Genomic DNA, 13,718 nt, shown 5'->3' on the forward strand with positions numbered 1-13,718 from the left:
GTTTAGCAGCTCTGATTATGCTTTTGTAATTCCTAAAGAAAAGCTTAGACTACTAAAATGATTTGCATATCAACAAAATGATCTTCAAACTGCAGTGGTTGTCCATGTTTTCATAATGAAATGTTTTCAACACTGTATAGCATCACATATGAACATGCATTAAAAATTACAGCTGTGATGCAATGCTTTTCCTGTCAGGTATAAACATATTTGATGGAACACAGTGTAGAGCAGCTAATTCTTAAATACCACATTCTTTCATGCTTCCTTTTCCCTCCCCATCTATTACCAGTCTAGACACTATTCTTCTGCCTTGTGTAACCACCCCATGTATCATAGAATCATAGAATCATTTACTTTTATTACATTTATACATTTATTACATTTTATTATATTTACTTTTATTACATGACATTCTTTACTTTACATTCATGTTTTAAAATTAGTGTACTAATTGTTTTGAGCAGAATTTAAGTATCTTAAAGATTTTAAAGTTTTGTGGACAGTTAAATGGAGGTAAAGGCACAGAACTGAATACAAAATAATGTGCAGGTCTCGTATGATGAAATGTAAAGGTGTCTAATCTGATTGTTTATATTTGAGGTGGTTATCTAAACTGCTTCTGCACTCTGTAGCTAGAACAAAGCACTTCTGTAAGATTCATCACACTTTAAAGGACACTTCTTGTGTAGGTCAGATAAATCACCCACTAGAAATGCCTAGCTTTCTCCACTGACTACACAGAGGGCTTAGTGCAATTTACATAGAGTACTTCTCTGGATAACATATATGCACATTTGGTCAAATGAATCCTCTCCTATGAATCGTATATTACCATAGCTGACTCAGAGGTATATAGAATATATGCTTTGAAGGTTGAATGTGTTTTCCATAGTACTTCACTCTATTTATAACACTGTAAATACACACAGTATTAAAAGTAGTCAGTGTATAACACTGTAAACTGAAATATACCTTCCTGATATTACAGTGTAACACAAAATGCAGCAGGAAAAATATGCCCTTCTAGGGGGGATTTGTTGTTTTGTTTTGGGGTTTTTTTTTTTAATGTATCTGTTTGTGACAGGGCTGTTGGATAGAACAAGCAGTTGGTTAGTTATCATCCTCTGCTTTACAACATGTCAATATATTGTGAATAGGTGAGAATATAACAGATTATTAGTAGGGATGTTATAAATGTGTGTCTGGTGAATCACACAAACTCACATGTGCACTGGTTTGTCATTAAACACCCTGGTCTTCTAGTGCTAGATGGAAAAGAAAGAGTTTTTTTCCAAATATTAAAACCAGATATATTACTACAAAGTATAGTCAACTACAAAGTATCTTTGAACAAGTTAGCTAAGCCAGAAAGGACAGACAGCTTGGGCCTAACCTGAAGAATGAGTCAACACAAACCAGCTAGCAGAACATAACTTTGAATGATGCTTTAAGGTAGTCCCAGAAAGATAATCTTTATCGGGTCTTGTTTGTCTTCACACAAACTCATCTCTTCATCTGCATAATGTATTCACAGAACAGTTCTGCAGGTTCCCCAGCCATTCAGTTCACATCCAGGAATCCCATGGCATCATCACATGGAAATCACTGTCTCAGTGACCATAACAGATATCAGGTTAATTTATCAATGCCATTAAAACTTAAGCTCTTAACCATGCTGTTAAAAACTTTCTTAGAACCATAGAATCATAGAATGCTTTGGGTTGGAAGGGACCTTCAGAGGTCATCTACACCAACCCCCCTGCAGTGAGCAGGGACACCTTTAACTAGATCAGGTTGCTCAGAGCCCCAGCCATCCTGACCTTGAATGTTGCCAGGGATGGGGCCTCCACTACCTCTCTGGGCAACATCTTCCAGTGCTTCACCACCCTCATTGTAAAAAATTTCATCCTTATATCCAGTCTAAATCTGCCCTCCTTTAGTTTAAAACCATTACCCCTCATCCTGTCACAATAGGCCTTGAAACAACAGATTGTCCCCATCTTTCCTATAGGCCCCCTTAAGTGCTGAAAGGCCACAGTAAGGTCTCCCTGATGCCTTCTCTTCTCCAGGCTGAACAACCCCAGCTCTCTCAGCCTGTCCTCATAGGAGAGGTGCTCCAGCCCTCGGATCATTTTGGTGGCCCTCCTCTGGACCTGCTCCAGCAGGTCCATGTCTTTCCTGTGCTGAGGACTCCAGAGCTGGACGCAGTACTCCAGGTGACATCTCACCAGAGCGGAGTAGAGAGGCAGAATCACCTCCCTCGACCTGCTGGCCACGCCTCTTGTCATGCAGCCCAGGATTTGGTTGGCCTTCTGGGCTGCAAGCACACATTGCTGGCTCATGTCCAACTTTTCATCTACCAGTACCCTCAAGTCCTTCTCCATAGGGCTGCTCTCAATCCCTTCATCCTCCAGCCTGGATTGATATCGGGGGTTGCCCCAACCCAGGTGCAGGACCTTGCACTTGGCCTTGTTGAACCTCATGAGGTTCACACAGGCCCACCTCTCCAGCTTGTCCAGGTCCCTTTGGATAACATCTTGTCTTCCTGGCGTGTCAGCTGTACCACTCAGCTTGGTGTCGTCTGCAATCTTGCTGAGCGTGCACTCGATCCCACTGTCTATGTCATTGATGAAGATGTTAAACAGCACAGGTCCCAGTACGGACCCCTGAGGGACTCCACTTGTCACTGGTCTCCATGTGGACATCGAGCCTTTGACCATGACCCTCTGGATGCGACCATCCAACCAATTCCTTATCCACCAAACAGTCCACCCATCAAATCCATATCTCTCCAATTTACAGAGAAGGATGTTGTGGAGGACTGTGTCGAAGGCTTTACAGAAATCCAAGTAGATGACATCCATTGGTTTTCCCTTGTCCACTGATGCAGTCACTCCTTCATAGAAAGCCACTAGGTTGGTCAGGCAGGACTTGGCCTTGGTGAAGCCATGCTGGCTGTCTTGAATCACCTCCCTGTCCTCCATGTGCTTGAGCATAGCTTCTAGGTGGATCTGTTCCATGATCTTCCCAGGCACAGAGGTGAGGCTGACAGGTCGGTAGTTCCCAGCGTCCTCCTTTCTTCCCTTTTTAAAAATGGGCACAACATTCCCCTTTTTCCAGTCAGCAGGGACTTCACCTGACTGCCATGACTTTTCAAATATCATGGAGAGTGGCTTGCTAACTACATCAGCCAATTCCCTCAGGACTCTGGGGTGCATCTCATCAGGTCCCATAGACTTGTGTACGTTGAGGTTCCTCAGGTGGTCTCAAACCTGATCTTCCCTTAAAGTGGGAGGGGCTTTACCCCCCTGCTCCCCTTCTTTTGGTCCATCACCTCGGGAGGGGTGAGGAAGGAGGTTGCCAGTGAAGACTGAGGCAAAGAAGTTGTTGAGTACCTCAGCCTTCTCCTCGTCTGTTAATACTAGGTCACCATTCTTGTTCATTGGGGGGGTACGCTTTCTTTAACCTTCCTACTCTGGTTGACATCCTTGTAGAAGCCCTTCTTGTTATTCTTTACATCCCTTGCCAAATTCAGCTCCGGTCGTGCCTTGGCCTTCCTGACCCCCTCCCTACACAACCAGGCAGCTTCTCTGTACTCTTCCCAGGACAACTGTCCCTGATTCCTCTGCCATGCAGTTCCCTCTTACTCTTTAGTTGGACCAGCATGTCTCTACTCAGCCATGCTGGTCTCTTCCCTACCTTGCCTGATTTCTCACACCTGAGGTCTGAGAGCTCTTGCGCTCTATGGAAGGTGTCCTTAAAGATCTGCCAAACTCTGTTCTGTTCCCCTGTCCCTGAGGACCGTTTCCCAGGGAGTTCTTCTGACTAACTCCTTGAAGAGCTGGAATTTTTCTTTCCTAAAATTTAGGGTCCTGACTATACTCCTTGTTTTTCCCATGTCCCTCAGGAATGTGAACTCCACCAATGAGTGATCACTCCCAGAGAAGAAGGATTTTGTCCATTTTGCTGGCTGGAAGCAGGCTGTGATCTGTATCATCCTCCTGAACCTCACCAGTCCTTGTCTGGAGAGAGCTCATTGAAATAGAAAATGCATATCTAAATGAGTGCATGTTTACCTACTTATGTAGAAATAAATTCACAGACAAGATTGAGACATGTAGACTCTTGACTTAATAACCTCTTTCTAGTACAGTGACAGCCAAGTGCTTCTGGAGGGGCCCAACTAGTCAATAGTGAATTAATGCTAATAAGCAATATAAAAAACCCAGGAAATGGCTATTTCAGGGAGTCCTAAAAAAGAATGCCAGACCTGAAAGGTACAATTTACTGCCAGTCTTGTAATGAAAATGAACTACAAGCAATATACAAGGGAAGAAGGGATGAAAGACTTTCATAAAATAAGCAGCAAAACTGTTCAGAGAACATAATGAAACAATTTATACTTAAGCTTAGTAAGATGCATCCTTACAGGCCGTGTCTGAAAATTTAAGAGGTACTGAAAAAGGGAAAAGATAGTTTTAAGAAAGTAAATGGCAAATAATTTATACAACTCCAAGCAGTCCAACAAGAGCTATTGAAACTCTGACAATATTTCATTTATTAGGGACCCTGTTCAATTTCTAATCAGATGTACTTAAAAATATCCCTTAACATAAACAAAGTGAATAACATCACCCTCATTCATTAGACACATATTTGTTTATCAGGCAGTGTAATTGCTTTAGCAAGTACCAATGAACATGGCCTGCCTTTGCAGTGACATCACATCTACCTTATCAGTGCAGTTCCATTGGTTTTAAACCTAAAGTACTCCAGACCATAAAATATAATGCATCATTAAAATATTAATGTAAATGTTGGAAACATATCACTAAATTTCTCTCAGCTCTTAGTTCTTCAGAAATTATTCTGGCAAAAAAGTCACACATCATAGTAAAATATTACTGAACAGGAAACAAAGGGAGGCCTGAGCTGCAGTACCATTATGTGCTTATTTATAAATATCTCCTTGTAGTCTTTTAGTTTTAGAAATTTAAAATGCAATCTCATATCAGTGGTAACAAGAGTAAAATCTGCCAGATCACACAGAGACTGCTGATTTCCAGTCTTAAAAACAATAAAGAACACCTCTTAATTATTAATCTTCAGCAGACAAGGTATCCTTTATTTGCACAGTTGCAAGTCAAGGGGCTGGGGTGGTTTGGAACTGTGGAATCAGCAAAAGGGAAACTATTCCTGCACCATTGACAGAGAGGCTGGGGGGTGAGGAAACCTTCCCTTCTGCAGATTACATTGTAAAGGCAAAATTCTGAAGCAGACGGGGGGCGGGGCAACATTTTAGATTACCGCAGCAAGATCAAGCACAACTGATCCACCAGAGACATCATCTGCCTGATTCAAGGTATGGGATTCATTTCACTTAATTGCCCAGGAGATATGCATATGCTGTTGAATTACTCAGCCTGGGTTCATTTTGTAGTCAGTGGAGAGAAACAGACATATTCAGGGCAGATTTGAAGGGACATATTTTAGGTGTTAACTGTAGACTGAGATGAATTGCATAGCAGAAAACATCTTTTCTCTGTAGAGTGTAAAAGGAGACTATACAGATTGCTCAGGTATAGATTGTGTACATTTAGTCAGATTACTACATTCTTTGGAGGAGCCCATCTAAGTTTTTCAAACAAAACCACTGAAAGGATCTTATCCATATTACAAGAAGAAAAGAAGCAAAATTTGGGGGTCATCTTGTACTATATGTTTTTCAAGCACCTAGTACCATGACATTTTCACACTTAAGCTTCCTTTGAATTCTAGTCTAATAAAAATAAAATATAGCCATAATAATATATACATATGGTACAGATATTTAAATTCCCTTAGACAGAGTATTTGCTTTGCTTAATAGCTCTCTTGTGTTTACTTTGAAGTACATAATCTACCAGTTTAAAATTTTCTATTTTGCCTAGGATAAAACTTGTTCAAACTTCACCACAAATTTAGGGTTTTTTTCTTTATTTCTTTTAAGAGAATTTAAGAGACATAATCATCTGTCACCACTAGACGGAAGTGCTTGTGCTGAAATATTGTTAAATCTAATTCCCTCTGCAGCACTTCACTGAAACTTATTGGTCTTAGATAGGCACTGGTTTGAATTCTGAAATTGGATTCTGGAATAAATAATCAAAATACAGTTCTCTTATTATTGTCTAAGTTGTGCTCAGAATCTAAGATAAAGATATCTTTATTATATTTGGAAGAATAGAGTCTTTTGATTAGTGCTCAGAGGAAAAGAGCTTTTGAAAATATGGGAGTGAGAATGTCACTTGTGCTATACTTACTGAATAACCCATCTGGGTAACAGGAGGAAATGTCGTTTCAGCAGGCTATCTACAAAGTATTCCCAGTGCCAAAATACATTAGATGCAATAAGGATTAGGAAGGCAGAGTAAAACTTGTCAGGCAAATGAGGCAATCTGGACATAAAGCAATAATTTAAGATACAAGCACTATGATTAAACAACTGATTTCTTTTACAAAAGTTATTTTTAAGAATCTATAATGATGTTTTCAACTAGAGGTGAGACATGCTTGAATCAAGACATTTGCAAACAAGGACCTAACCTAACTGGTATAAGTTTTATATAGAATGGGAAAAGTATAAGAGAGAATTCAATGATTCTATTTTTGCCTTGCTAATCTCTTCTCTGCCCCCGAGCACTCCCCTCCCACCAGTGTCTGTTAAACATCGTTTCTGAGAAACCAAAAACATATATTTTGGTTCCCACCTGTAGAACTCTTACTTAGATAAGAATGACTTACTTTTAAAGGTTTGTGAGATCAAAATCAGAACTTATATGAGACTATAGTAGTTTTGTGTCTGAAAACAGCTGAGTTTTGGGACATTTAATCAAATCTCAGAGGAAAAGTTTTGCTCTCTGTAGATGGTATTTTTAAAAATATTTTGTTCAGACATTAGTTTCATGACTGAACTTGTGAAACCTTACTGTAGAATAAGTTCTTCTGGGGATGGCAACTTTTATGATCTCTCAAGAATGCTTACACAACTGAGAGAGCTTTACATAGTGCAGTTTGATTTTCAGCTCCTTTTTTTTCTGTACCAGATCACATACACAAATATTCAAGCAAAATGCAAAAAATGTGAAAGGCAAATGAAAAAGCATCTTCAGAACCCACTTGAAGTCTAATATAACTTCATTAAATTCCCCACAGCTGACTTCTGTAGCTTTTGTGGCATTTAGTTGTAAACTCCTTGAGGTATAGTCAATTGAAACTTCATTCATTATATTACTTTTCTCCCATTCTCCTAATACTTCAGCTGCTGCAGGCCACCCATTTGGAAAAAAAAAACCCAAACCAAACAGTGCTACCCATTCCAGCACACATGGCTTTGTAATTTCCACATGATCCATTACCTGGAGTATTCCATGCCCTCACATAATAGTGTCGTTTAAATAATTTCAAATGTTTATGATTTATGCTAACAGCTAGCACTCATAAATGAGAGTTCCAAAAACTTAAGGAATAACTCAGGTTGCTATAATTAAGTGATGAAGAATATGAAAAAGAGCAACTGCAGTGGTAATGAAAAGAATATGAAACATTCATGTATCACAATTCTAATGCCATAACGGTATGAGAAAATGGTGAGGTCAGTAGTGAAAAAAGTCCTGAAAAAGCTGTGTCTGAAGGAAGTAGAGAGCTTACTGCCAATGATTTTTATTTGAAAATGGCAGTGACCAAGAGGGAAGAAAAGTTGTATGCATGGAAGGATTGTATATAGGATACTAAAGAACAGTTTGGGGAACATGATGCATTTGTCTTTATGAAGACAAGGATTCAACTAGTATGAGCTGTATTGCGCTGACCTCTCCAAGGGTCACACCCTTAAAAAGAAAAAAGAATTGTGTAATACAACAGCAGATCAAAGATCATTATTGGCAGAGGCTATGTTGGCACTTAAAATCCACTGAATTTAAACATAGTAAGAATCTAAGAAGGGTGGTTATTTTTAGGGATTACAGTCACTACTAATAACCATCTAAAAGAGATATTAAATTTTATGTTTTGTGATGTAAAATAAATGTAGAGACCTCTTATCAATGAGGTAGAGTGGGAGAAAAGTTAATGGGGAAGAAGATCCCTTATCTCTGCTGCAACGTTTCCTTGTCTCTTACTGTGGAGTACCTGGGTTTCAAGAGCAGAATCAGTATCTATCTCCTCTTCGCTATGGAATATTTATGTTTCTGGAGAACCTTTGCTTCAGTTGTTTTACCCACTCAATCTATTAATCCAAATTGATGCCTGACATAAATCTTTAATACAGTTGAGTTTCACAAGATTTTATTTTACCTCACAAAATTGCCCTATCCTTTACTACATTCTGAATGATCTTTAATTATAGAATATAAGTATATATAAGTATATATATATAAGTATATATAAATATAAGAAAAATGAAATAGCCTATATTCAAAGAAAATAAAATACTTGAGTAATTAGCTAGTATTTAATGAAAAAAACCTAGTAAATTTAGTGAGATCACTTAAATTTCTTTTTCTAAATGGGTTTTCAGCAAATCTGCTGACCACTAAAGAATCATATTCATTCAATTTTTCACCACAGAAAGGGAATGTGAAATGTGTGTTATCATAAAACATAGATTTTACAATGACACTAAACTGTTAATAGGCTAAAATATTTGTGTAATTCTAGCATGTTGGAACAAGTATGTTGAATAATCCTTAAGCTAACCTCTAAACCTTCTTAGAAGGTTACTGTCAGTGTGTTAGGCTACTGTTAGGTTATAAAATAAAACATATGAGGCTACCAAGTGCAAAAGGACTCAGGAGTGCTTACTTTGTGGGTGTGATTTTCCTAGAGTTATACATAATCCATACAAATTAGTTATCCTTTTGCTTTTAGTACTAACAATTATTTTCATAAGAAAAAAACCAAATTCTTATGTTCAGTGATTTCAAAGATTTACCCTCAAAATATAATTTGTGCAGCATTTTTTTTTTCTAGATGAGTAATTACATTTGAGTTGCCTCAAAAGGTAAATCCTATAATTTGGGTGATGATATTTTTCTTCCATTATTTGAAGACACAAAAAAGGCAAAGTTCTTATTTGATATGCAACTTCATTTACCTTTGCATGCATATTAACAGCTCAGTGAAGCTGTGTGACTCACTGTTGAACTTCGATGGTAGCCACCAGCTTCCTTCTGCTTCTAGTCACTGTCCTGATGAATTTCAGAATCCAATGAGGTTAGCCCAAGAGCAAGACAGAGAAGTGGAGTAAAAGCCTACACATTAATTATGCTGATGGGAAAAAGGCACATGTGGGGGTAATCAGAAGGCAATCAAAAGCATTTTACTTTGAACTTATAGTTTTGCTCTACTTTATTTGTTGCACTAATTTATAGCTTAATTTTTAACTTAAAAAGCAAATCCCAGTATTTTGAAATAATACACGTAATAATACTCAGAGTATTTTCAACACCGTGTCAGTTTACTTGTAGATGATTTTCAATACAAATACAATAGGGATATCTTTTACTTCATGAACATATAATGTCAATAACTGTTGTGGAAGGGTACATGTATGGTACAACTAAATAAAAAATTATTCCCCTGAGAATAAAAGTAACATATTTAGATATGCCTTTGAATAAATGGTTCCTTTGTATTAGATTAGATTTCTAATAACTACTTTCTTACCCAAAAATATATATATGTCTGTATATTGGATCCCAAGGTAAGTAATTAAGTATATAGACTGCAGAAGCATTTCTATAATAATTAAACAGTTTATGTTCTTTTGCCTAAATGACCAGATCCAAAAGCGACATTGTTACATTTGAATTGCAAATGTCTTAAATTTTCCTCTCTGGCTCCAGGGGTTATATACAGTTAGGTAGTCAAGCTCATCATGCATTGAACGAGGGAACATAGGCACTTAATTGTGTTATAAAGGAACTCAGCATCTGAAACTCCCTCTTGCTATTTGTTTTGTAAATTATCATTCTGGTGAAAATGACATACTTAATCTTTTCTTTGAAGAGAGATAATGAAAGAGGTGGAGGGCTCAGGCTGTATGCTGTCATGTTCCTGAGGACAGTAATGGACATGACTGTCTCTGACCAGCCCCTTTGTGGTCTCCCCTGACCCACCCACAGCCCAGGATCCCATTTCAGCCCCCCAGGGCTGTAAGTAATGGCATTATTGGGGTGCAAATATTCATCCTTCCACAGGTGCCTCAAGACTACCGTGGGGAGGGTGCACCACTCTGCTGTAACCACATATCACACGGGGTAGCCCAACCATAACTTCTCCCATCAGTGGAACTTTTCTTTCTCTCCCAGTGGAAATTCTGACTTGCAGAAAGCTGGCGGTGTACGTCAGCATTTGAAGAATCAGATATCAGGTTTCTACCTATATTTCCTGTTTGCCTCAGAAGTGTTTTCCAAATAAGGGTCACTCAGCATGATTTCCTGTTTTGATCCCTTTTTGAAAACTATTTTATGGCATTCATTAAGAAAATTAACTAGCCATCCAGCACCATATTATGCAATTAGCAGTTCCGTACATCTACTGAGCTTTCAACATTGACAGCCTTTTATAAAACCTTCTATCTTTCAATCTGCAAAGAGAAAATGCTTTTGCAGGGAAATTTAGTGTGTGTCAAATAGCTGGCTGAAATAACAAGGAGAGAATAAAATATACAGTATGCAAAAGACGGTCAACCATTTCTGCGAAATGATGAATTTTAATTACTATAGTTAATTACAATACAGCTACATTACTCTCACATCACAGATATGTTGGGTTAATGTGGATTAAGATAAAGTCCTATGAGGCAACAGCAGCAAAAATAGGACACCAAGCCATATTTATAGAGAGGAACAGAGAACTTTTCCCTAAAGATGTGAGCCTAAGCTTCTGACACCCTATTAAATGTCATGGTTTTAGCTGAGTGGCTAGTTCCATACGTTTTGACGTACCAGCTCTTCAATGTATGCAGTAGTCAGGTGAATGCCTGTTTTGTGATAAACAACCTTTTTCTTAATAATAAACTGTTTGAACTGCACAGTGAAACACGGTTTTATGATACCATCACATTACTCTCTTTTCCCTCCCCCAAAGAAAGAAAGAAAAAAAAAAAGAGAAGAGAAAAGAGAAAAAAAAAAAAGAGAAGAGAAAAGAGAAGAAAAGAAAGGAGAAGAAGAGAAAGGAGAAGAAAGGAGAAGAAAGGAGAAGAAAAGAAAAGAAAAGAAAAGAAAAGAAAAGAAAAGAAAAGAAAAGAGAAGAGAAGAGAAGAGAAGAGAAGAGAAGAGAAGAGAAGAGAAGAGAAGAGAAGAGAAGAGAAGAGAAGAGAAGAGAAGAGAAGAGAAGAGAAGAGAAGGAAAGGAAAGGAAAGGAAAGGAAAGGAAAGGAAAGGAAAGGAAAGGAAAGGAAAGGAAAGGAAAGGAAAGGAAAGGAAAGGAAAGGAAAGGAAAGGAAAGGAAAGACAAGACAAGACAAGACAAGACAAGACAAGACAAGACAAGACAAGACAAGACAAGACAAGACAAGACAAGACAAGACAAGACAAGACAAGACAAGACAAGACAAGACAAGACAAGACAAGACAAGAAAAGAAAAGAAAAGAAAAGAAAAGAAAAGAAAAGAAAAGAAAAAGAAAAGAAAAGAAAAGAAAAGAAAAGAAAAGAAAAGAAAAGAAAAGAAAAGAAAAGAAAAGAAAAGAAAAGAAAAGAAAAGAAAAGAAAAGAAAAGAAAAGAAAAGAAAAGGAAAGAAAAGAAAAGGAAAGGAAAGGAAAGGAAAGAAAGAAAAGAAAAGAAAAAAGAAAAGAATCATTTAGGTTGGAAAAGACCTTTAAGATCATCAGGTCCAACCATTAACCTAACACTGACAAGTCCACCACTAAACCATGGCCCTAAGCACCACATCTACACATTCTTTTAAACACAGGGATGGGGACTCAACTACTTCTCTAGGCAGCCTGTCCCAATGTTTGATAACTCTTTTGGTGAAGAAACATTTCCTAATATCCAACTTAAACCTCCCCTGGTGCAACTTGAGCCCATTTCCTCTCATCCTATCACTTGTTACCTGGGAAAAGAGACCAACACCCACCTCACTACAACCTCCTTTCAGGTAGTTGTAGAGAGCCTTAAGGTCACCCCTCAGCCTCCTCTTCTCCAGACTAAACAACCCCGGTTCCCTCAGCCGCTCCTCATAAGGCCTGTGCTCCAGACCCTTCACCAGCTTCGTTGCCCTTCTCTGAACATGCTCCAGCACCTCAATGTCTTTCTTGTATTGAGGGGCCCAAAACTGGACACAGTATTCCAAGTGTGGCCTCACCAGCGCCGAGTACAGCGGGACAATCACCTCCCTGCTCCTGCTGGCCACACTATTCCTGACACAAGCCAGGATGCTGTTGGCCTTCTTGGCCACCTGGGCACACCGCTGGCTCATGTTCAGTTGGCTGTCAAACAACACCCCCAGCTGCTTTTCTGCTGGGCAGCTTTCCAGCCACTCTTCCCCAAGCCTGTAGCGTTGCATGGGGTTGTTGTGACCCAAGTGCAGGACCCGGCACTTGGCCTTGTTAAACCTCATACAGTTGGCCTCAGCCCATCGGTCCAGCCTGTCCAGGTCCCTCTGCAGGGCCATCCTACCCTCCAGCAGATCGACACTCCCACCCAGTTTGGTGTCACCTGCAAACTTACTGAGGGTGCACTCAATCCCCTCATCCAGATCATTGATAAAGATATTAAACAGAACTGGCCCCAAAACAGAGCCCTGGGGAACACCACTTGTGACCAGCTGCCAATCGGATGTAACTCCATTCACCTCAACTCTCTGGGCTTGGCTATCCAGACATTTTTTTTACCCAATGAAGATTGCACCCATCCAAGCCACGAGCAGTCAGTTTCTCCAGGAGAATGCTGTGGGAGACTGTGTCAAAAGCTTTACTAAAGTCTAGTTAAATAACATCCACAGCTTCTCCCTCATCCACTAAGGCGGTCGCCTTGTCATAGAAGGAGATCACGTTAGTCAAGCAGGACCTGCCTTTCATAAACCCGTGCTGACTGGGCCTGATCACCTGGTTGTCCTGTACATGCTGTGTGATGGCACTCAAGATGATCTGCTCCATAACCTTCCCTGGCACTGAGGTCAGACTGACACGCCTGTAGCTCCCTGGGTCCTCCTTCTGGCCCTTCTTGTAGGTCAGCGTCACATTTTCTAGCCTCCAGTCAACTGGGACTTCCCGGTTAGCCAGGACTGCTGATAAAAGATTGAAAGTGGCTTCGTGAGCACTTCTGCTGGTTCCCTCAGTAGCCTTGGGTGGATCCCATCTGGCCCCATAGGCTTGTGTCTTTCTAAGTGGTGTAACAGGTGTAACCTAACTAACCATTTCTACTTGGGTTATGGGGGCTTCATTCTGCTCCCCATCCCTGTCTTCCAGCTCAGGGGACTGGGTACCCAGAGAACAAATGGTCTGACTATTAAAGACTGAGACAAAGAAGGCATTAAGTACCTCAGCCTTTTCCTTTCCTTTGTCACTATGTTTCCCGCTGCATCCCATAAAAGATGGAGATTCTCCTTAGTCCTCCTTTTGTTGCTAATGAATTTATAGAACATTTTTTATTATCTTTTACAGCAGTAGCCAGATTAAGTTCTAGTTGGGCTTTGGCTCTTCTAATTTTCTCCCTGCATAACCTCACAA

The sequence above is a fragment of the Pelecanus crispus genome, chromosome 3 (assembly GCF_030463565.1).
Source record: "Pelecanus crispus isolate bPelCri1 chromosome 3, bPelCri1.pri, whole genome shotgun sequence".
Taxonomy (NCBI): domain Eukaryota; kingdom Metazoa; phylum Chordata; class Aves; order Pelecaniformes; family Pelecanidae; genus Pelecanus; species Pelecanus crispus.